The 23,181-nt window shown below is 34.2% G+C and overlaps 1 long non-coding RNA gene across 4 annotated transcripts; it reads right to left on the reverse strand.

Annotated features, from left to right (window-relative positions):
* Positions 1-318: 318 nt before the first annotated feature.
* Positions 319-18,254, reverse strand: LOC110821814 (uncharacterized). 4 transcript variants are annotated; one of them, XR_015817836.1, is made up of 5 exons: positions 17,612-18,254; positions 6,282-6,389; positions 4,930-5,716; positions 3,156-3,325; positions 2,434-3,023 (listed from the first exon to the last, which is right to left on the reverse strand). It is a non-coding gene; the product is annotated as an uncharacterized LOC110821814 (long non-coding RNA). The 4 variants fall into 4 exon arrangements; XR_015817835.1 differs by lacking the exons at positions 2,434-3,023; positions 3,156-3,325 and adding an exon at positions 319-755 and having other exon boundaries at positions 17,612-18,239; XR_015817833.1 differs by lacking the exon at positions 3,156-3,325 and having other exon boundaries at positions 17,612-18,237.
* Between the last annotated feature and the right edge of the window lie 4,927 nt (positions 18,255-23,181).

Consider the following 23,181-nt stretch of genomic DNA (forward strand, 5'->3'; position numbering starts at 1 on the left):
GTATTGATGGGTGTCGAATCCACCAAATATAAATTCCTAATTAATTAGCGAAACAATATTGTAGTAGTAGTAAGAATGATCGAATCCACAAGGAATTGGAAACTAATTTTCTTCATTGACCAACGAATAAAAAGAAAATAAAAGGGAGTTTTTATAGATTTAACATCAATGCAAAATATAAAATAAGAAATAAGAAAAGTAATATAAATTGAACTCTTGGCTATAAGTTAGAAACTAAATCAATTATAAGAAGAATTCATAGTCAATGAAATAACTATCTCCAATAACATAAATCAATTATAAGAAGAATTCATAGTCAATGAAATAACTATCTCCAATAACATAAATCAATTATAAGAAGAATTCATAGTCAATGAAATAACTATCTCCAATAACATAGTTGATCATAGATGCAAGGATTTGTTTTATCCAAAATATGACAAATTAGTTATGGTTATTGAAACATTCCAATAGCAAATCCTTCCTTATTCTTAAACCAACCAAGAAACGTTCGTTGGTTGGTTCTTCACTGCTAAGCAGTTCTGGGAATGTCCACATGATTTAACTTGTCAACAGCCTTGAGAGCAAGAAGGACTTAATTCAAGTTATCTGATTCATCCACGTGAACCGATCAACTAGATTACTTATCTCATTATTGTGGCACTGATCTCTACTAGATGTCGGAACCACCCAAACGATTATGGATTTGAGGAGTTCGGCTAGCTATTTGTGGTTTCTCCTACATATGATGGGTTCTGCTTAGACAGATTGAAAACAAAAAATATATATAAGTGCAGGATCTAAATAAAACTCAAATTAATTTAATTAAATCTCACAAATACATTGCTGGAATTTGCTAGATCTATTAACTAGGAAAAAAGAAATAAACTAGCTACTCATGGTAGATTTCAATATAAACGAGTTTTTTTCCATGATCAAAGAGAATGAAGAAGATGAAAAGAGAGTGTGGGATTTGCTATTAAAGCTTTGTACAGTCTTAGGAAGAAGAATGATGATCAACCTGCTTGGCAGCCACCCTCTTTATAGAAGAGGAGCTAGTGTTTTTTCTTTTATTGATTAAGATCATTTTTCTTAATTTTTGACTTATCCCAAGCTTTTCAAAATATTTTTCACTTTATTTTCAGCTCCAGATCTTGGCTGAAATAATATATTTTTTTAGATTTAAAAAATGCACTTTTAATTTAAATCTATTGTTGTGCACGGCTTTTAGCCTTGCTTCAGGCTAATCTGTCTGCCTGTCAGACCCAAGCTTTGCCTAAGGCTTGTTTTTGGGCTAATGACTCTTTTCACGAACTCTTCCTCTTTTTATGTTGTTTTTTCTCGTTTCGTCCTTATATCATGTCGTACAATAAAATAACTCGGATTAGATAGTATACCATCAAGTTTAATAACCCAAAGGGGGTGATAATGATATTGTTTTAAGGCACTATCAAAATTTCCCACACTTATCTTGTGTTTCCCCTCAAGCACTACACAGCACACTCCATCAATCCTCATCTCTTCACTTCAACTCACTTACTCCCAATTATTTCATCACAACCTGTTTGTTATACCTCAATCCCCAAGTTGCAAAAATAACAATCAACTAGTAATTTGTAGGCTTAAGTTTTATGGAACCATACTAATGATAACCACTTTAACAACATCCAAACACGACATAAGAAAGTTTTGCAAATTTAGCACACAAAAATTTTATTGAGGAGAATAACTAATACCTAGTAGAATAGCCACCAAACTTGTCCAGATATAAGGATTCATGTAATTGGTTCATGCCAAAAATAGAAAATTTTAAGCATTTTTTGCTTGCTTAAAATGTCATCGACCTTTTGATGCGAGGGAAAACATTCGTGATGAATGCACCCGGTTACTCAGTTGGTCACAATTTTAAGTGGGTACTAGTGCTACTCGTGGTTATTTGACTAAAGGAATAGAGTATTATTTGTGCCCTTTTTTTCTTTGATTGTGAGTGCATTTTACGCTTTATCTTACACTTTTACTCCATCTATTTTTAAAAGTGAGTGCGTTTGACGCTCTATGTCACTCATCACATGATAGCCAATTTGATTTAGTTATTTAAAACACATGATTCTAGACAAGTTGAAGAGGAGTTTTTTTAAGTATTGATATTCACCTAAAAATAAGATAAAATTAATTGTTTTTTAATAGGCAACCCTCAAACAAGTCATGTTCAATATGTAATCAAAGATAATTATTCATAGTGTGAAAAAATAAAAATAATAAAAGCTACAGTTCTTGGAAGATAATTATAAGTGCGATTCATATTTTGAAATATCTCATTTGAGTTGTTTAAAAATAATAGAGAGGCAATTGTGAAGGTTGGAGTCAAAATTTGTTGGAGGTATATGTGTGATATAGCAAAATTTAATTGTGGTCAAAGTACTTAGGATGATATGGCAAAAAGGAAAACTAGATACTTAAGATGCAGAATGTAGAATGTAGAATGTAGAATGCCTCTCCCTTACACTTAAACTATATATTGTCTGTAATCTGAAGCAAATAATGAAAAATAAAAATGAAGTGACAGATTAACTCCTTTAGTTACTTGACTTGGAGGTGGGATGCACCGGGAAACATCACATTTTGAGAACTACCAAATGTGTTGTCATGTGATATAAGCCTTAAGCAATGCTTATGTGGGGAATGACACACGGTCGTGTCGAACATGCACATGATCGTGTTTTTTTAGAATTTCGTTGTTTTCCTTTTTGTAGACATGACACGACCATTCTGGGTAGGCATACAGATGTGGTTTCCTCACAGAAACACTTTTTTGGTAACACACGATCATGCCTTAAGGGTCTGGCACAAGCCTTGGGCAAGGCTTATGTGTAGATTGACACACATTCATGTCAGGCATGCATGCGGCCATATCTCCCAAGCATACGATCATGTCTTATGGGCCAGACACAAGCCTTGGCAAGGCTTGTTAGGCTATTTCAGAGTTTGGCTTCTTTCAACTCCAGCACATGAATTCTCTGTCCCTACAATTTAATCACCAAATAACTCATGTTAACTCAGAAAAAATTGTTGTAAATAAATTAAAATCACTAATAAAAATAATGAAAATTGAAAAAGAATGAAGCAAAATGGATGAGTTGCCTCTCATTAAGCACCTTTGTTTAATATCTTAGGCTGGACATTGTCAATTTTTAAGCACTCAAATCAGTTTGTCTTCTTATAGCCTGCTTAGCTCATTAGAACTTATCATTAGAAGGGTCTCCTATCATCCTAAGAACACATATTTCAAATGTTCAGGCAGCAGTTTGAGCTCAAATTTTGGTGCCTGTAAAATAGAAGGTAGAAATTTTATGGCAGAACTAGGAAGATCAGCACACGATGCATTGTTCCTTTAAGGTTTAAGTGCTTCTAATTCGAACAACATATCTTGTGGATTTTTCTCAGCAACAAACTCTCTTCTAAAAATTTTAAGCTTTCCACATTAAAATTTTTAGAAAACACAATGTTCACCTTATCATTATGACTTGAATCAAAATACTTTTGACTTAGAGGACCTACAGTATCCACTCCATACATACAAGACACATAACTAGGATACTTCATATCATCATAAACATTAAATTTTGTCATTTCTCTATTAACTTCCATAGTGAACACAGCATCCTGTACATCTATCTTTATCTTAGTCATATTAAGAAAAGGTCTTCTGAACAAAGTATTAGAGGGATTAGATGATTTATCATTTTCCATATCTAACACATAAAAATCAGTAGGAAAAATGAGGTTATCAACTTTAACAAGCACATCCTTTAAAACTCCTTAAGGATAAAAAACTGATCTATCAGCTAGCTAAATTACAACACCTATTTCATTTAATGGACCAACATTTAACATTAAATAAATAGACAAAGGCATAACATTTATTGATGCTCCTAAATCAAACATGGCTTTCTTCATTTTTAAAGTGTATATCTTATAAAAAATAATAAACATACTTTGGTCCTTGTATTTAGGGGGTAGTTTCTTCTGAATTATAGCTGAAATATTTTCTCCAATACTTACCCTTTCATTGTAGCTCAGTCTTTTCTTGTTAGTGCACAACTCCTTTAAAAACTTAACATATCAAGTACCTGCTTAATTACATTGAGTAAAGGAATGTTTATCTTAATTTTGTAAAAAAAAATTTAGGATCTTCTTATCTTCTTTTTCCTTCCTTAATTGTTTAAATCTTTGTGGAAATGGTGGAGAGATTATGAACGATGTTGGCTAGTCACAATCTGGCTTTGTTCCATCTGTCTTGCCATCAATTGTAACTTTTAATTATGTGCCTTTCTGTAAGCCTTGCATAAGGCTTACCTAACTGATATTTTCTACCAACTCTTTACCACTTCTCGGTGTGATAGTATTTATATTTTCTCTTGCATTAACTTTGATTTGAGATGGTAGTTTGCCTTGGGATTCTAACTTACTCATAAATGTTGCTAATTGGCTTACTTCAATCTCCAGATTTTGAATGCTTGTTCTTATTTTCTGTTGAAATTATTAGGTGTTAGTAACAAGTGATTTAACAATTTCTTCAAGAGACATACCCTATTTTGGAGGTGCTGGTTATTGTTGTGGAGCAGTCTTGGATGATATTGCTGGAAATTTTGTTGTCTTACTCCATAACTAAAATTAGGATGATCCCTCAATCCTAAGTTATAAGTGTTTGGAAAATTGGCCATATCTCTTTTGTGTTTGACCAGAAATTTTTCCTATGGCATAGATATGCTATTGGTTAGCTTCTTAAAGTGTAGGATACATGTTCGTAGAATATCTAAATTACACACAACTTCCACAAACAATAACATGTTGTGTATTACCTACAACTATATTTCACACCAAAGTAGTTAGTTGTGAAATATTAGACTCAAGAGAAGAAATATTTACCTCATTCATCCTTCTCAAAGTGTCTCGCGTGTTTCTGAACTACTGCAAAGTGGCGGCCATGATGGCTATCAATTCTCTAGCTTCTTGAAGTGTTTTGTTCACTATAGCACAACCACATGTTGCATCTAACATTCTTCTTTCTGTGGGTAGTAGTCCATCATAAATATAGTGAATGAGAAATTGTTCTAAGATATCATGTTGTGGGCAACTTATGCACAATCGCTTGAATCTTTCTTAATAATCATAGAGACTTTCTGAATCTCTTGCTTGATCCACATATCCCCCTCCTTATCCCGACAGCTCTAAAAGTAAGGAAGAAGCGATCTAGAAAGGCTTTTATCATCTCCACTGAAGTCGTGATTGATCCGGGATATAGGTAAAAGAACCGTTCTTTGGCCACTTCATCCAAGGAGAATGAAAATGCTCGTCGCTTGATTTGGTCTTCAGATACGCCTTAGGGTTTTATGCTGGAGCAGACCACATGGAATTTCTTAATATATTTGTGTGGTTTTTCATTCTCTATACCTTGAAACTTGGTAGTATATGGATCAAACTAGATTTTAAGTCAAAATGAACATCTAAATCTGGCAGGTGATGCAAAGGGGCTGCTGGTTTGTGGGTGGGCTGTAAGCTCCCTCAATGTACGTTTTTGTTTCATGTTTTCTGTTTCGGGTGTAGGGGATAAAGTGTTGTCTTGATGTGTCTGCCTATTTTCTTTGGTCTATTTTCTTAGATTTTTGGTTTTCTCAATCTCTAGATTGTAAAAAGTGGTTCTCCATGATCGGTCCTAGTCAGAAAAAGAAAAAAATAATTAGTTAATTGCAACTCCTTGACAACGGCACTAAAAATTGATTGGTGTTAAATCTACCAAAACTAAATTCCTAATTGACTAGTAAAATAATATTATAGTAGTAGTAAGAGGGGTTGAATCCATAAGGAATAAAAAGCAAACAAAAGGGAATTTTTATAGATTCAACAACAATACAAAATATGAAATAGAAAGTAAGCAAAATAATATAAATCGAACTCTTAGCTACAAGTTAGAAACTAAATCAAGTATATTAAAGATTCCTAATTAATGAAATAGCTAATTCTAGTAACGTAGTTGATCATAGATGCAAAGATTCATTTTATCCAAAATATGAAAAATTAGTTATAGTTGTTGGAAAGATTCTAACAACAAATCCTTCCTTATTTTTAAACAAACCAAGAAACGTTTGCTAGTTAGTTCTTCGCTGCTAAACAGTCCTGAAAATATCCACAGGATTTAACTTGTACGACTTTGAGAGGTAGAAGGACCTAATTCAAGTAGTTGGATTCATTCTCGTGAATTAGTTAACTAGACTACTTACCTCCTCAGTGCGGCACTGATCGCTGCTTGGTGTTTGAATCACTCAAACAATTATGGATTTGAGGAGTTCGACTAACTACTTGCGGTTTCTCTTCACATGTGATGGGCCCTATTCAAATAAATCCAAAACAACAAATATATATAGTTGAAAGATGTGAGTAAATATCATATTTGAAATATAAATCAAATTAATTTGATTAGATCTCACAAATACATTTTGAAGTTCGCTAGATTTATCAACTAGGAAAAGAGAAATAAACTAGCAACTCATGGTGGATTTCAATACAAAAGAGTTTTTTTCAATGATCAAAGAGAAGGAAGAAGATGAAAAGAGAGTGTAGGATCTGCCACTAAAGCTCTGTACAGCGTCAGGAAGAAGAATGATGATCAACATGCTTAGCAACCACCCTCTTTATAGAAGAGGGGCTAAGGTTTTTTTTTTTTCTTTTGTTAATTAGGATAATTTTCCTTAATTTTTGGCTTATCTTAAAGTTTTCAAAATATTTTTCCCTTGATTTTCAACCCCAGATCTTGGCTGGAATGATATCTTTTTTCAAATTTAAAAAGTGCACGTTTTAATATAAATCTATTACTGTGCACGAGTCTTAACCTTGCCCAAGACTAAGTTGTCTGTCTACTGGACTCAAGTTTTCTCCAAAGCTTGTTTTTGGACTGATGATTCTTTTTAAGAACTCTTTTTCTTTTCATGTTGTTTTTCCTCATTTCATCCTTATATCTTGTCCAGTAAAACATAAAAAATAGTTCGAATTAGATAGCATACCATCAAGTTTAACAACCCAAAAGTAGGTGATAATGATGTTGTTTTAAGGCACTATTATGTGTGTACGCAGTTACAGTAACAATTGAACACTTACACAGTACAAGAACAATTGAACACTTAGCATAATACAGTAACACTTGTCATGGAAATACTTTGCCAATGTGTTCTCTTAATAGCAAATAGTAAACAGTTACAGTTGATTATCTGTCTATGTTATAAGGTTCACCAATTATCCTGTCAAATTTAAGTCATGCACACACAAACCTTTTCAAGATATATTATCAAACGTGTTTTAATGTCTTAACGTTTTACATTGACTCACGACTTTTAAATTGACACTTATACTTATTTTGTTTGTTACATTTCTATGCTACCAAAGTTTAATTTTTTTTCTCTAATTCATACTCATTACATGGCATATACTTGTTTTGTTACTTGTGAAATTTGTTTCGTTACTTGTGAAATTTGGTTTGTTCCTTTGATTTGCTTTGGATTCCATAATTGTGTTTTTTATGTGGTTGTATTTGAGAATACTCTTCCTAAATTATGGCGTGTACAAATTCCCTTTAATGGTTATACTTAATGATTCCAAAATTTATGAACTCTTTTACATGACTTTTCTCTCAACGATTATAAATTCAATAAAAATCTTCTATTGACTTTTTCTTATATTTCAAAAGTTATTATCTCTCCTACATGACCATTTCATATTAGTTTTCAAATTATTTCAAGTTAAATACTATATTTGACACTTCCATAATGAGTTAGAATTCTATTAAATTCCCTAAGCGACAAGTTTTTAATTATTTTCAAAAAATTTATTAAATATCCTATAGGACCTTACCATAATAATTTTAAATTTCCTAAATGTTCCATTTTTTTTATTATTCTGAACTTATTTAAGTACTCTATGTGACTTTTCATAATAATTATGAAATTTATTAAATTCCTAAGTGTCCCTTATTTCTCAATCATTTCAAGATAAATTAACCCTTAGGTGACTTATTCACATTGACCCTTAACATCCATTAAGTTCTCCCACATGACTCTTCCCTTAGCTAGTTAAAAAAAAAAAAAAAAAAGCTAATTTAAATCCCTTAGGTGACTTCTCTTACTTTGCACACTTAATTACTTTATTTAAGCATGCATGTGTATATACACACAGGTAAATGTTTCCTACTTCCTTTAATTTCTTAATCCCTTCTTCCCATTATTGTTTTCGAAATCCAATTTCCTAAGTATGTTTCCTGCTTTGCTTTGTTCTGCAGCTACGTTTAAATTTTAATCCTAGGTTTACCAAACTACTCACCTTAGCTACGGTTAAAAATTCCTACTAACTTCTTTGAAACCTACCCAAAATTTCACTTATTGACTTATTTAGGTACCTAGATAAATATCTTATAACCATTTTTGTTTTTCATTTCCCCCAATAACCCTTTTTACTAACATTTTTCCAAAATTATGTTTCTAGGACTACATTTCTCAAATTTGTTATACTATTTCCATTTTACCAAAATTTGTTTCCAACACTTGCCCAATTTCTCACGTTGGGCATTCTTATTAGTTTTCATCAAAATTTGGTTTTTAATTCTAACAACATTGTTTTATTGTGATTTCTAATTTTTGAATACCAAATCCAAGTTAATTTATTTCACAAATTAATTAGTTCACAAGGCATTTAATTACAATTAGGATTTAATCTCAATTCGATTACTACCATTTCTATCATTCCTTATTGATTCATACAAATTTTTTGTAACTATTCCTATTTGCAACTTGCTTACTCAGTTGGTCCCTTAACCCATTTTAATTACATTCCATCCATTCAAATGATATTATGCCACTTGAAAATCATAAATTTCTACTTACAGTATCTCCAAATTCATGTTCACAGTGCTGATTCATTTTCAAAAAATCATCAACATATCAAGACAATTAGAGAAACTAAATTAAGTAACTAATTAGAATCTTGTAACTCTTAGATGTCTATGAGATTGATAAATCAGGGTGAGATTTAACTTAAACTTTACAAACATGGGCTAAAATAAACCTAAAAGACCGAACTAGAGAAGATCTAGAATTTAAGTTATGAAAACAAAGTGTTGTTTAACAAGATCCGATGAACTCTTGAACCCTATCTTTTTAAAATTGATTAATAGAGCAATCAAATAGTTCGAAAATAGGATCCATGAGTTAGGGAACTAAGTCGTTCTTACTAGAGGTAAACCCTAGGTTCGAAATTCTAGCTTGTGGCAGCGAGATGAGATCTCCTTTTTCCCATAATAATGTACAACATGATTAGGAGATTCACAAATGAAAAAAAAAAATCAAACCGAAAAGGAAAGCTCTTCGTGGAGCTATTGAGTCGCAATGGTGACTCGATGTTCCACCAACCGAAACTGATTCTCGCTTTCATTCTCAGTATGTCGAATCTCCCCTTTATTCGCCGATCTCTCTTCTCGCGCAGACCCCTCTCCCTCTCTTTCTCGACGCTAAATCTTCCCTTTACTTGTTGATCTCTCTTTCTCTCGCGTTGACCCCTCTCCCTCTCTAGCTCTTTCTACCCGAGGGAGTCAAGAAAAGAGTACATTTATAGGGTTATCGAGAGCTATTCGATCATTAGGGTGAATATGAGCCTTTGGAAGTGTGTGATTACAAGCATTTTTATCTTTTCACGTGCATCTTTGAATCTCGACCATTCCTCTCGACGTGGCTCGATCCCACCCATTCGTCTCCATTAAAATTCTTTTTACTTGATCTTCCACCCTATCACCTACATGGCTCGATCATTGCCATTAGTTTCCATCTGCCTGTTGCGCGCGTTCAATGGCTGCATCTAGTTGGCCTTTTTCAGGTGCCTTGCCGACTTAGGTGTCACACATTTTAATTTTTTTAGTATTCCCCCCATTTGTGAAATTCTCTTCAATTTAGTCCTTTTTAAATTACAAAATTTCCCCCATTTCATGAATCTTTTTTCAGTTTGACCTTATATAACTTTTCTCTTATGATTGTGTTATTACTTTTTTGAAAATTGATTTTAACATCCCTAAATGTCATGATCTATTTCAGAGAGCTCCAGAAACTATGTTTATTAAAATATTCACAAAAATTATATATGTCTTTAAATTTTTTTACCTTGGGATAGTTATTATTTTTCGGGTCATTACAACCTTCCTCCTTTAAAAAAATTGGTCCCCTCAAATTTACATTTATCCAAGGTCTCCATTTAAATCATATACCCTTTCTTAAATTATTTCAACTCCCTATGTGTTCAAGTTTGTATTTTGCCAAAAGGATTTCAACCACACAAGGTTGTATTATAGCCTTAGTCAGACTCCATGTGTTCTTTTGATGTTACACTTCACTATCAATCTTGGAATTAATTCACTTAGGGTTACATTCATTATCCCGCCATATAGTTTATAGAATTAATCATTCCTCTCAGATACTGATCGGGGTTTAATTAGGGTTACTATGTTTGCTTCAAGTATAAGTCATTTATCTTCTCTAATATCTTTATGACTCTTAATTTCTTCAATAATCTTAATATTATTTTCATTTTTAAATTCTTCCAAAATTTAGCAATCATCAAGAGTCAATTGTGCATGTTTTCCAACCTCTTAAAACTTGAACTTGGTGGACATCAAGAAATGGCTTGGTGTCATCCCACATAGAACTGGTTCTCTTCATTTGGATAATTAAGTGAAGAGTTTAGTTTTTCCTAGTAAGTTGTGTGGATCCTTGCACTCATCTAGGCCCATTGTCCTAAGGATGTCTCAACCTAAATCTATAAATGTTTCAATCTGTGACTACAAAGTTTATGATTAAGAGTTTTTGGTTATCATACATTGGGTTCACTAAAATGTATTCTATTTTTTAGTCCCTTTCAGGGCTAAACACACTTTTATTTTCCCAATGAGTGCAATTGGTTAGATTTAGGTTTCCTACAGGTGATGATATCACTAAAAGGGATGTATTTCTATTAGGTTTCTGGAAGTCAGAATCTGCTTATCCTATTATGGGCTAAGGCTAGGCCTGCTGTTGGTAGCATATTAAGGTTCACCTTTAGCATATTAGCTCCTCCCTCAGAATACTTCAAGGATCTAGATGTTTGGTTTTATTTTTTTTAAAAAAATAAGTAGGTTAGTGATACCTACCAACTTCAGTATGTTTGATTTCTAGGAGTTGCTGAAACTTTAGTTGACACCACGGTATCATCACAATTTGTCCAAAGGCATTTGTCTTTGTTCTCATCTCTCCATTTAATTTTAGGCATTTATTTTCTCACTGACCTTTGGTGAATTTAAGAGGCATTCTTCCAGAGATTTATTATATGTTATTTATACATTTAAGAATCCTCTCTATAGTCTTTATTAAGGTTTGGTCGTCATTTATGCATTTTATCCCAGGTGGGGATGTACAGCTCCTATTTGCACTCCCTATCTCTTCATTTCTATTGGGTCAGATCCTTCAGTAATGGCTTAGGTCTCTATTAGTATTTATTGGTATTCTCTATGTTCGACTATGGTTATATCCCATTCTTCATCCTCTAGTGGGCTTTAGAGTGAAGCCATACTTCCTTGACTTTAAGCTTGTCAAATTCTAACTTATATAGCTTCAATGTTAGGACTTTGGAATATCACGCCCTCACACTCTAACTGTCACCTACCTGTACACGTCTTTATCTTTCAAATTAATTTTCCCCTAAAGCATCTATTAGGGTTTTGGTATTATCTCACTTTCTTTAAATCTAAGCCTCATAAAATCCTATGCCTCATGCGAGCAGGGATATCTCAGGAATGTGGGCTCTTATACCGACTATAACGTCCCCTACTCGTACCAGGGCATGAACGTTAGCATAACTTAGAATTTGAGTAAATTTTCTTTTTGTAACAATATACATAATATTAATTTAAAACACTTTATAAATCCCTTTATATTTTTTAAATACTATTAAACGACTACATGAGGAACTAGACTTCGGAAATTTATGTGTCAGTTAGACCCCAACATCTACGACTCCTCTCGTTATCCACCTGCTCATTCTTTCACTGATTTAAAATAAAGGTGTGAATTGGGATGAGCTTTATATGCTCTGTAAGAAAGAAATATTATTCTAATTATAGATATCAAGCAACATACTAATAAAAGAATGATAACTCAATTCAAAACACAATTTTCTAAAAATATTTCAACAAATCCCTTAAAACTATATGTAGAGCTTTTCTTCAGACCTAGTAACTAAATTCTTTCATTTACATCATATTCCACCTATTCTCTTATCCTCACTTTAGGCACATCGTTTAAATGTGCACTCCTAGATTTTTAAATCTTAAAATGAGTTTACATAGTCCCTAGCTATGCACCAACTTTACATTTTAAGTTCTAAATTTTGACATCGTATTATATTAATCTTTTATATGTAGCATGTTTTTCGTAACACCTCTATTTCCATTTCATTCCTTAAATTGGTTTTGTGCATTTTGTATATTTTCTCATTGTTTTCTCATATTTGGAGGAACTATGACTTCCAGATACCACTAATGTTTATCACATGGAATGTTCACACTTATCACTAGTCTCTATACATTTTATATTCCAACACTTTACACTTAACATGATATATTTAACACTTAAAACATTTTAACACTTATATACTACACTTTTACGCTAACTCTTTAGACTTTGGCTTTTAAACTTTACACTTTAACACTTACACTTTGACAGTTACAATATTTACATTTTAACACTTATATATTACACTTTTACACTAACTCTTTAGACTTTGGCATTTACACTTTACACTTTAACACTTACACTTCGACAACTACAATATTTACATTCTAACACCTATATATTAACACTTTATCAGTTACATTTTCACAGTTGTAGTTAACAGTCACAATTTTTCACTTTTCCAGTTACAATTAATACAGTATTCACTTTAATAGTTACAGTAAACAGTACGGTATTCACTTTAACAGTCATAATTTATAATATAGTGTTCACTTTAATAATCACATTTAATAGTGCGGTATTCACTTTAACTATCACAACTAACAGTTATAATATTCACCTTAAAACTTAGTCACTGAGATTTCATCATATGATGTCGCTTTAATCACTACAATGAAGAGCAATAAGGATCCACTAGAACATGGATGTATGTACATAGTTACGGTAACAATTGAACACTTATCACAGTATAGGACAATAACACTTGCCATAGCAGTACATGGCCAATATGACCACTTAACATGACTCTTCCCTTAGCTAGTTAAAAAAAACTAATTTAAATCCCTTAGGTGACTTCTCTTAATGTTCTTATCTACGGAATATCAAATGAATCTTTTGCATACTTAATTACTTTATTTAAGCTCGTACGTGTATATAGGCATATATTTCTAACTTCCTTTAATTTCTTATTCCTTTCTTGCCATTATTATTTTTGAACTCCTATTTCCTAAGTGTGTTTTTTGCTTTGCTTTGCTCTGCAACTATGTTTAAATTTTAATCTTAGGTTTAGCAAACTACTCACTTGAACTATAATTATAAATTCTAATTAACTTCTATGAAATCTACCCAAAATTTCGCTTGTTGATTTATGTAGATCTTTAGGTAAATATCATATAACCAATTTTCTTTTTCATTTCCCCTAATCACCTTTGTTACAAATATTTTTCTAAAATTATGTTTCTAGAACTACATTTCTCAAGTTTATTCTATTATTTCCATTTTACCCCAAATTTGTTTCCAACACTTGCCCAATTTCTCATGTTGGACATTCTTATTAGTTTTCATTAAAGTTTGTTTTTTGTTCCTGACGACACCATTCATTATGGTTTCTGATTTTTGAATACCAAATCCAAGTGATGGGTATCGAATCCACGAAAAATAATTTCTTATTATATTAACAAACTGAATTTGTAATAGTGGTGAATAGGGTCGAATCTTTAGAGAACTGACAACCACTTTTCTTCTATGGCCATTGAATAAAAAGTAAAGCTAGGGAGGTTTTTTTGTTCCAAATCAATGTAGTGAAGTAAATTAATCGATTAGACTTAAACAAAAAACAGAAAGTACTGTCAAAAAATAATTAAAGTGATACGTAGATATGAGTTGATTCTAGTTAAAGAAGTAGTTAGGTTCAAGTTATTAGATTGACATTAACGCAATGATTGATTCTTCTAAACTTCAGTAAACCAGTTCTAATTGTCGGAAGCGTTCCCATAGCTAATTCTTCCTTAATTCTCAATCAACTAAGAAATGTTCATTAGTTAATTCTTGTTAATAAATAATCCTGAAAACGATCATAGAATTTAAAATACCAACAGCCTTGAGAGGTAGAAGGACTTGATTCAAGTTAATGGATTCAACTCCATGACCCATTCAAACTAGATTACATATTCCCTTAGTATGAAAACTAATTCGCAACTAAGCATTGAAATAACCGAAACAATTACGGATTTGGGAGTTTTTGAATGGCAATATGCCGCTATGTCGCATGCCTAACGGGCGCTTTTTAATGTTTAACAGACAACAATAATAATATGTACAGAGATATATACAAATATTTAAGCTTAAATAAGAAGATAAGTAAAATAATTAGGTCTCACAATCCAAAACTAGAGCTTCGATTAAATCTTTAACTAGAAAAGATGTTTAATTAGCTGCTCATGATGAGCTAAATACATAGAAGATTGTTTTTTTAATGTTAACAGAAAGAAAGAATGATTTATAAAATAAAGGCATGATGTTGTCCTCGACAACGTTCGTTATTCTTTGTTTCCTTTTTTAGTTAAAGGCGAGAGGATCAAGGCATGCCTTTATGAAGATAGGGTTTTCATGGAGATTTTGGCTTTCTTCCTACTTTCCAAAATTATCTCTTCCTTTATTCTGATTTCCTGCATTCAGGTTGTAATGGGATCTTCTTTTTAAATTTGAAAGCACACTAGGCTATCAAATCTATTTCTACCAGAGTCTAAGCCTTGGCCAAGGCTTATCCTTGTGCCAGCTAGTACTTCCTATGGCTATCAAGGATTTAGCTTTGCCCAAGGTTTATCAATGCATGGATTGGTGCTTTCTATTGTCACAAGAATGCAAGCATTGCCTGAGGCTTATGAGCTGAGACCTATTGCCATGCTAAGGTATAAGCGTTGCCCAAGCCTTATACTAGAACTGCTGACTGCTTTTACATAAAAGCTACTTCTTTTGGGCTAGTTTTTTAGATTTGAGTTTTATCGCTTTGACTTGCACCAAAATAGACAAAACCATCTATACTAAGTAATAAACAGCTTAATTACACATTCAAAGTAAGTAACAAAGATGTTGTTTATACATATTTTTAAATTCCCCCTCACTTATCTTATGCTTGCCCTCAAGCACTCCATAATACCGTTCAATAGTTCTCAACATTTCACCCTCAACCCAACTATCCCCAACCATCCCCTCAAAACTCATATATTATATTTCAATCCTCGAATTACAAAAACAATTATCAACTAGTAGTTTGACTTTTGAGTTTCATGAAATCACACCAATGAACAATTACTCTAAATAGTAACCTAACATAAAATAAAAAGGTTTTGCAGGTTTTTAAACATATTTTTATCTTGAGGAGAATAGCCAACGTTTAGTACACATCCACACCAAACCTATCCGGGCATAAAAGTTTCATGCAAATGGGTTCATGTTAGAACAAAAAATTTATTTGGATTAGCTCTTGAGCGCTCTTTTACTTACTTGAAATGTCACCAACCTTTTGATGCGAGGACAAATATTTATGATGAATATAACCGGTTACTCAGTTGGTCATATTTTCATGTGGCTACTAGCATTACTAAATTGGCTAGAGGAATAGATTATTAGTAGTGTTATTCCTTCTCTTTTTTTTTTTTTTTAACATGAACCCTATGCTTTTTAAACATAAATCTAGAAAAGTAGTTGTGTAGTTTCTCTAGGTACTGACATTCACTTCAAGATAAGAGAAAATCAGTTAAGTGTAATCGCTAAATAAGTGCAATTCCTAAACAAGTTATGTTAAGACATATTATCAAAGATAGTCATTTATGGTGTGAAAAGATGAAAAAATAAGTTATGTCAAGACATATTATTAAAGATAGTCATTTATGATGTGGAAAGTTGAAAAAACAAGCTAGAAATCCTAGAAGGTTACCGTGAATGTATTTAATTCTTAAAACATCACAATTGAGTTATTTTGGGAATAACTAATACAGTGGTGAAGAAGATGGGATCAAAAACATGTTGAAAGTGTACCTATGTATGCCATGGGCAAGGCTAAAAATGTGTGTCAATGGGTGTCCTGAAAATTTTGAGTATAGTAGAGATGTTATAACAAAAATCAAAGTGAAAACTTAAAAATGTAGTAAATCCCTCTCCCGAACTTAAACTACACATCGTCCCCAATGTGGTGCAAAAAAAGAATGAATAAAAAAATAAAATAAAAGAGAAAGGACGAAGGAACTCCCCTAGTGTTGTGGCTCGGAGGTGGGACACACTAAAGGCATCATCTGGTTCGGAGCGGAGGGTCGACCTTTGCTAATTAGGGTAGGGACTAGGCCAACACCTCAACTTTGTATGCTAACTGGTGGATTAGCTGCTTGAGACTATGTAAGTGTCCGTCAATCATTCGAACATGCAGTAACATGAATTCCACAAATTGCTAGATGTCGGTAGGTATAGAGTTTGTGGCAGCGGGTTCTGTATGGTCTTTTTTTTTGCTGTAGACTCTCATGTTTCTAGACACGGGTGGTCCTGGAGGGGTAGAGCATGGTTCAACGTCCTTAAGGTGCAACAACCCATGTCATCTAATGAACCTAAATTTAAAGGCGTTTGTGGGCAAGCAATGTGCAGGTCAGTTTCCTCAATATCAAAGTCAGTGGTGAAGAGGGCAAGTCTGGTTATGATCGAACCTTGAATTAGAGATATTTTGAAAGAAATAACATTGAAGAACTACAATGCAAACAAAAAACCCAGGTTCACCCTTCTCTTATGGACCATTCACCACAGAAAGTACAACTCAATTTTTGACAAGATGTTTGGTGCATCATTTTGGCCTGAAAAAGAATTAATCAAGAACCTATGAATATATTTCATGTATGGATGGCGCAAATATGGATCCTTTAGATGTACTAGGGCCATATGTATCTGGCGAGTTGTCGCAAAATCCAGAATACACAGTGATAGGATGAAAATCATAGAAATCACAATATGAGTGTTCACTTTCTCTTTCAAAAAAACCTAAAGCGTCATTAAACTGGGAAATTGAGAAGTTAAAGCATTTGCCCATCAAATAGAAGGAAATTATATTGGGTGTTTTAAGATTAAAAGTAGTGGGTTTATGAAATTGAAAGGTTGTGTAAACTTTTTCGACTAATTCCACATATGTTGGTACATTAACTTTAAAATAGTTTGCCTAGTTGATGGCATAAATCAGTTTCATGACACTAGTTCTAATTTTTAGGGTGTCTAAAGTAAGGTGGTGAACACACTTACTACGCACAATGGGAAGTTTACAGATTTCTCCATACCTTTCATTTTCTAAATCATCTTGGAAGGTGAGGTGGCTGCACAGTTTGGATTCAGAAGGTGCGAGAACATGTTTGCCCTTCTTGACCCATGCCCGCTTTTGAGTTTTCTCAAGTTCTGCATCTTCACCAGTGGGCTCTTCTGCTATAGATTGTTGTCGATCGGGTTGTTTGTTTGCTTAGCTTGGTTCGACTTTTTGAGTGTTGGGTCCTCTTATTGGGGAGTAAAAAACATTGATTACAGTGCTGTGACATTGTTGATTAGTCGTCACAGAGGTGCTTGCATCGTGGGATGGAGCATGTTCCCCTTGTGCGACCTGTGGTTTGGGTGCTATAGAAGGTAATTGTTTTTGCGGTGTCATCCCATCAGCAAGTCGTCATTTGGGTATGAGTTCGCTGGGTTTCTTAGCAGATTCCTTTTGCCTTATTTTCGTTGAGCTGGGGGTTTGTTAAAAATAGGTGTTAGGTGGGATTCGGAGGTAGAGAAGGAAGTTTATATTAGGGTAAAGGAAAAAGGGATTTTGGTTCGGTGAGAGAGTGGGGAGGAGAAGTGAGTATCCCGCTAAAAAAAAGGTTAGGGTGAAACAAAAATTAAACTGAAATGGGCGCTAAATGTCACGAGCCTAGGTCAAGGCTTGTGCGAACATCTCAAGATAGTTTTTTTTTTTAAACTGCTAGAGTCTTAGTATAAGTCTTGGGCAAGTCTTGTATAAATATTTAAAATCAACCCCAGATGTAGCTGCAACATAAACCTTGGGCAAGACTTATGTGAATATTCCCAAACTTGGCCTTAGGTGCCACCGTGACAAAAGCCTTATCCAAGGCTGATGCTAATATTTTAACAAAGGATGCAACTGACCCTTGGGAAAGGCACATGCTAACCCTTGGACAAGGCTTGAATGGTCAGTATAAGCCTTGGACAAGGCTTATGCGTCCTCTTAGCCGGAAAACCCAGTGGTTTTGTGCAGTGTCTTTCCTTCAATGATCTACAAATGAGGGAAAACAAATTTTGGTTAGAACAATTAGATCTATTTATTAACAACAAAGGTAATTAAAATTTTTAAGAACAAAACAAAAACCAAATGGGTTACCTCCCATTAAACGCCCTTGTTTACTTTCCTAGGCTACACATTGCATGTCTCTGTTAGTTGTTGTCTTTAGGGATATCCAAGGTGAGTTCTTCAACCTATTATGCAATGAATTCTTGGTAGACGGGCTTAGGACAGTGCTCATTTACTTTGAAAATTTTGTGCATGTTTAGGTTCTCAATCTCGACTACACCGTGAAGGAATGTGTTGGTGATAATGAATGGACCTAACCACCTTGAGTGTAACTTTTCAGGGAACAGATTTAGGCAAGAGTCATAAAGTAAGACCTTATGCCCTATAGAGAATTGTCTTGTGGAGGTCATCCTATCACGGAAAGACTTTGTTTTTTCCTTATAGATTCTTGAGTTCTCGTAAGCATCGTTTCTTATCTCCTCCTGTTGTTGTAGCTGCAGCTTCCTGTGTTCCCCAGATTCTTCTAGCTTTATGTTGCAACTCTTAATTTCCCAATAGGCTCTAGGTTCCAACTCAACGGAAAGATAGCAAGCCTTGCCAAAGACTAGACGATAGGGTGACATCCCGATGGGGGTCTTGAAAGTTGTCCTGTAGGCCAATAAAACATCATCTAGCTGCAGCTCCAATCCTTCCTGTTGGGATTGACTGTTTTTTCTAAGACAACTTTAATTCTCTATTGGAAACTTCTACTTATCTAATGGTATGCAGTGGAGCTGCAGTGGGTGATATTATACTTCTTGAAGAGGAATTCTACAACCTGATTGTAAAAATGTGTTCCCCGGTTACTTATCATCGCACAAGGCACCCTGAACCTGGCGAAGATATGAGTTTTGATGAAGTTAATGATAGTCTTAGCATTGCTAGTTCTAGTGGCCTTAGCTTCCACCCACTTAGAAATGTAGTTTACTACAAGCAAAATGTAGGAGTTGCTGAAAGAGGATGGGAATGGTCCCATAAAATCTATCCTCCATACATTAGAGATTTCACAAACTAAGATGGGAATCAGTGGCATTTGATCCCTATGTCCTAAGTTTCCTGTTCGTTGGTAATTTTTTCAAGTTTTATGATAGATAAACACATCATAGAACAATGAAGGCAAAAACAAGCCACATTCCCATGCCTTGCACTTGTCCGTTTAGGGCCGAAATGTACTCCGTAAGCATGAGAGTGACAAAATTTTAGAATGGAAGGAACTTCTACTTCAGGGATGCATCGACAAATGATTTGATCTGCACAGTATTTCCATAAATAAGGATCATTCCACACTTACTGTCTAACTTCTTTCTTGATCTTATCCCTCTGCACTCTGGATAGATCACTTGGTAGTGTATTGATGACTAAATAATTGACAATATCAGCGTTGATTGTCAAATTGAGAAAAAATGTTCATTCAAGAATTCATCCTTCAATGGTAAAGGTTCTTCATTTAATGGTAGTCAACTGAGATGATTAACAACTAGATGCTCCATGTCCTTTTTATCTCGTATTTCTATATCAAATTCCTATAATAGGTATATCCACCGAATTAGTCTCAGTTTTGCTTCATTCTTTTCAAGTAGGTACTTCAATGCTGCATGGTCCGAGAACACAATGACTTTAGTGCCCAGCAAGTAGGAGCGAAATTTCTCTAAGGCGAACACGATATCCAATAGCTCATTTTTTGTGGTTGAGTAATTGAGCTGAGCATTGTTGAGCATCCTTGAGGCATAATAGATCACATGTAGGTCTCTGCCTATCATTTGCCTAAGGACTGCACATTGTTAGCATCACACATTATCTCAAATAGTAGCTCCCAGTTCAGTAGTTGCATGATATGTGCTGACACTAGCTTCTCCTTAAGCACATCAAACACTTCCCTGTAAGATGCATCAAATTCAAATACTACTTTTTGCAATAGTCGTCATAGAGGGTGATTTTGGAGAAGTTCTTGATGAAATGCTATAGAACACTGCATGCCCAAGGAAGGACAACACTCCTCACACACTCGTGGGGTAAGGTAGGGATTTAATCACGTCACTCTTTGCCTTATCCACCTCTATTCCCCTTAAAGACACCATATGTCCCAAGGTCAACCCTTGATCAACCATGAAATGACATTTTTTAAGTTTAAGACAAAGTTAAACTTGAGACATCGTTTTAGTACCTTTTGTGAGATCAACGAGGCATTAATTAAAAGAGTCTCTGTAAATTGTAAAAATCATCCATGAAGACTTCTATTATATGGTTCAGAAAATAGAAAAAGATGCTGACCATGCACCTCTAAACATAGTCAGGGTATTACAGAGTCTAAAAAGCATTCTCCTGTAAGCAAAAGTGCCAAAAGGGCATATGAAAGTGGTCTTCTTTTGATCTATAGGTGCAATTAAGATCTAGTAGAAACCTAAATAACCATCTAGGTAACAATGATGTGTTTGTCCGAGCAACCTTTCCAACATCTAATCGATGAAAGTGAGGGGAAAGTGGTCCTTTCTGGTGGAAGCATTTAGCTTCCGGTAATCTATGCAGACCCTCCAACCATTCTATACCTTGGTTGATTCCTTCTCACCATCCTAGTTTTCTACCATTATTATCCTCATTTTATTTGGCACCACTTGTATTGAGCTTACCTATTTACTATCTAAAATCGAGTAAATAACTCTAGTGTTAAGTAGCTTCAAGACTTCTTTCTTTACAACTTCTATCATAGGTGGGTTCAAGTGTCTCTGTGCCTGCCTGCTGGGTTTGCTGTCTTCCTCTAGCAGTATCCTATGCATTCATATAGAAGGTGATATCCTTTTAAAGTCAACAATAGACCACCCAACTGCTTCCTTGTATTTTTATAGCACTCTAATTAGTCTTCCTTCTTCCGTCTTGCTCAACTTATTAGATATTATTATCGGAAACGTTTCTCCTTCTCCCAAAAACATGTACTTTAAGTGTCTGGGTGTGACTTTAGCTCCAGCTTGGGTGCCTACAAAATAGTAGGTGGAACTTTCGTGTGAGAAACAAGAATACTAATGTTCGGGGCATTACCTTTTTTTCTATTTAAGTGCTCTTAATTAGCCTCATGCAGATTCTTAGTAGTAACATAATCTTCCTCCAGAGCCCCTAAGTTATCAACATTTAAACGATTACAAAGTATAATATTCAACTCATGGCCAAGGCAGAAATCGAGATATTTTTTATTTAAAAAATCTATGACGTCTGCACCGTATACATAAGATAAATTAGTAAGGTACTTTATGGCATCATAAACATTAAATCTCACTACATCTTCATCAAATTCTATGGTGAAGGTACCATCCTGTACGTCTATTTTGGTCTTGATAGTGCTAATGAAAGGTCTACCTAACAAAAGATCTCATGAGTTCGAGGATTCTTCATCCACCATATCTAGCATATAAAAATCAATTAAAAAAATAAGGTTGTCTACCTGAACCAATACATTTTTTAAAACCCCCTTAAGGTAAACAACTTACCTGTCGGCTAGCTGGATGATGACATCAGTCTCCTTCAATGGCCTAGTGTTCAACTTATAGTAGATGGACAACGACATTATGTTTATGGAAGCCCTTAGATCACACATGGCCTTTCTTATGTCTAATGTACCTATTTTGTAAGAGATAGCAAACATACCTTGGTCTTTGCACTTGGGAGGTAATTTCCTTTATATAATGACCGAGACATTCTTCCTCACACTTACCTTTTCATTATAACTCAATTTTCTCTTGTTGGTGAATAATTCCTTCTGAAACTTGACATATCAAGGTATATATTTGATCGCATCAAGTAAGGGAATATTTACCTCGACATGGATGAAGGTTTTTAGAATTTCTTTATCCTCCTCTTTCTTTAATTTAGCAAACCTTTCTGGGAAGGGCAGAGTGGCTGTAAATGGTGCTAGTTGGTCAAAGTCCAATTTTGTTTGGTGGGTATTGCCATCAACTATAACTTCCGATGCCTTGCCCAAGGTTTTTGGCTTTGCACCCTTTTATACGCCTTACCCAAGGCTTACACGATGAGGATTTTTCTACAGTTCTCTACCACTCTATAGTGTAACTGTACTTATGTTGGGGCTTGAATTTACTTATGTCTGGTAGTGTAATTTACCTTAGGATTCTAGTTTGCTCATGGATGTCACCAGTTAGCCTATTTGAATTTTTAAATTTTGGATGCTAGCCCTTGTCTCCTGTTAAAATTTTTGGGTGTTAGTGATAAGGGATTTAACTATTTCCTCAAGAGAAATACCTTACTTTGGAGGTGACAATTGTTGCTGCTAGGATAACCTTGGCTGATATTGTTTAAAGTTTTATTGTACGTGTTGGAGAATGGGTTGTATCTCCTCTGTGACTGATTTAGGAATCCTCCTACTGCGTTGATGCGTTATTGGTCATCCTCTTGGAGCATAGGATGCATATCTGTGGGATGCCCTACATGTGTAAATATTCCACAAACTCTTGCTCGTGAGGTGTTTCCTGCAACCATGTTCTAAGCTAAATGGGTTACCTGGGAAATCTAAGACCTAAGGGAAGA

Source organism: Carica papaya, chromosome 3, assembly GCF_054855325.1.
Source record: "Carica papaya isolate Zhongbai chromosome 3, ASM5485532v1, whole genome shotgun sequence".
Lineage (NCBI taxonomy): Eukaryota > Viridiplantae > Streptophyta > Magnoliopsida > Brassicales > Caricaceae > Carica > Carica papaya.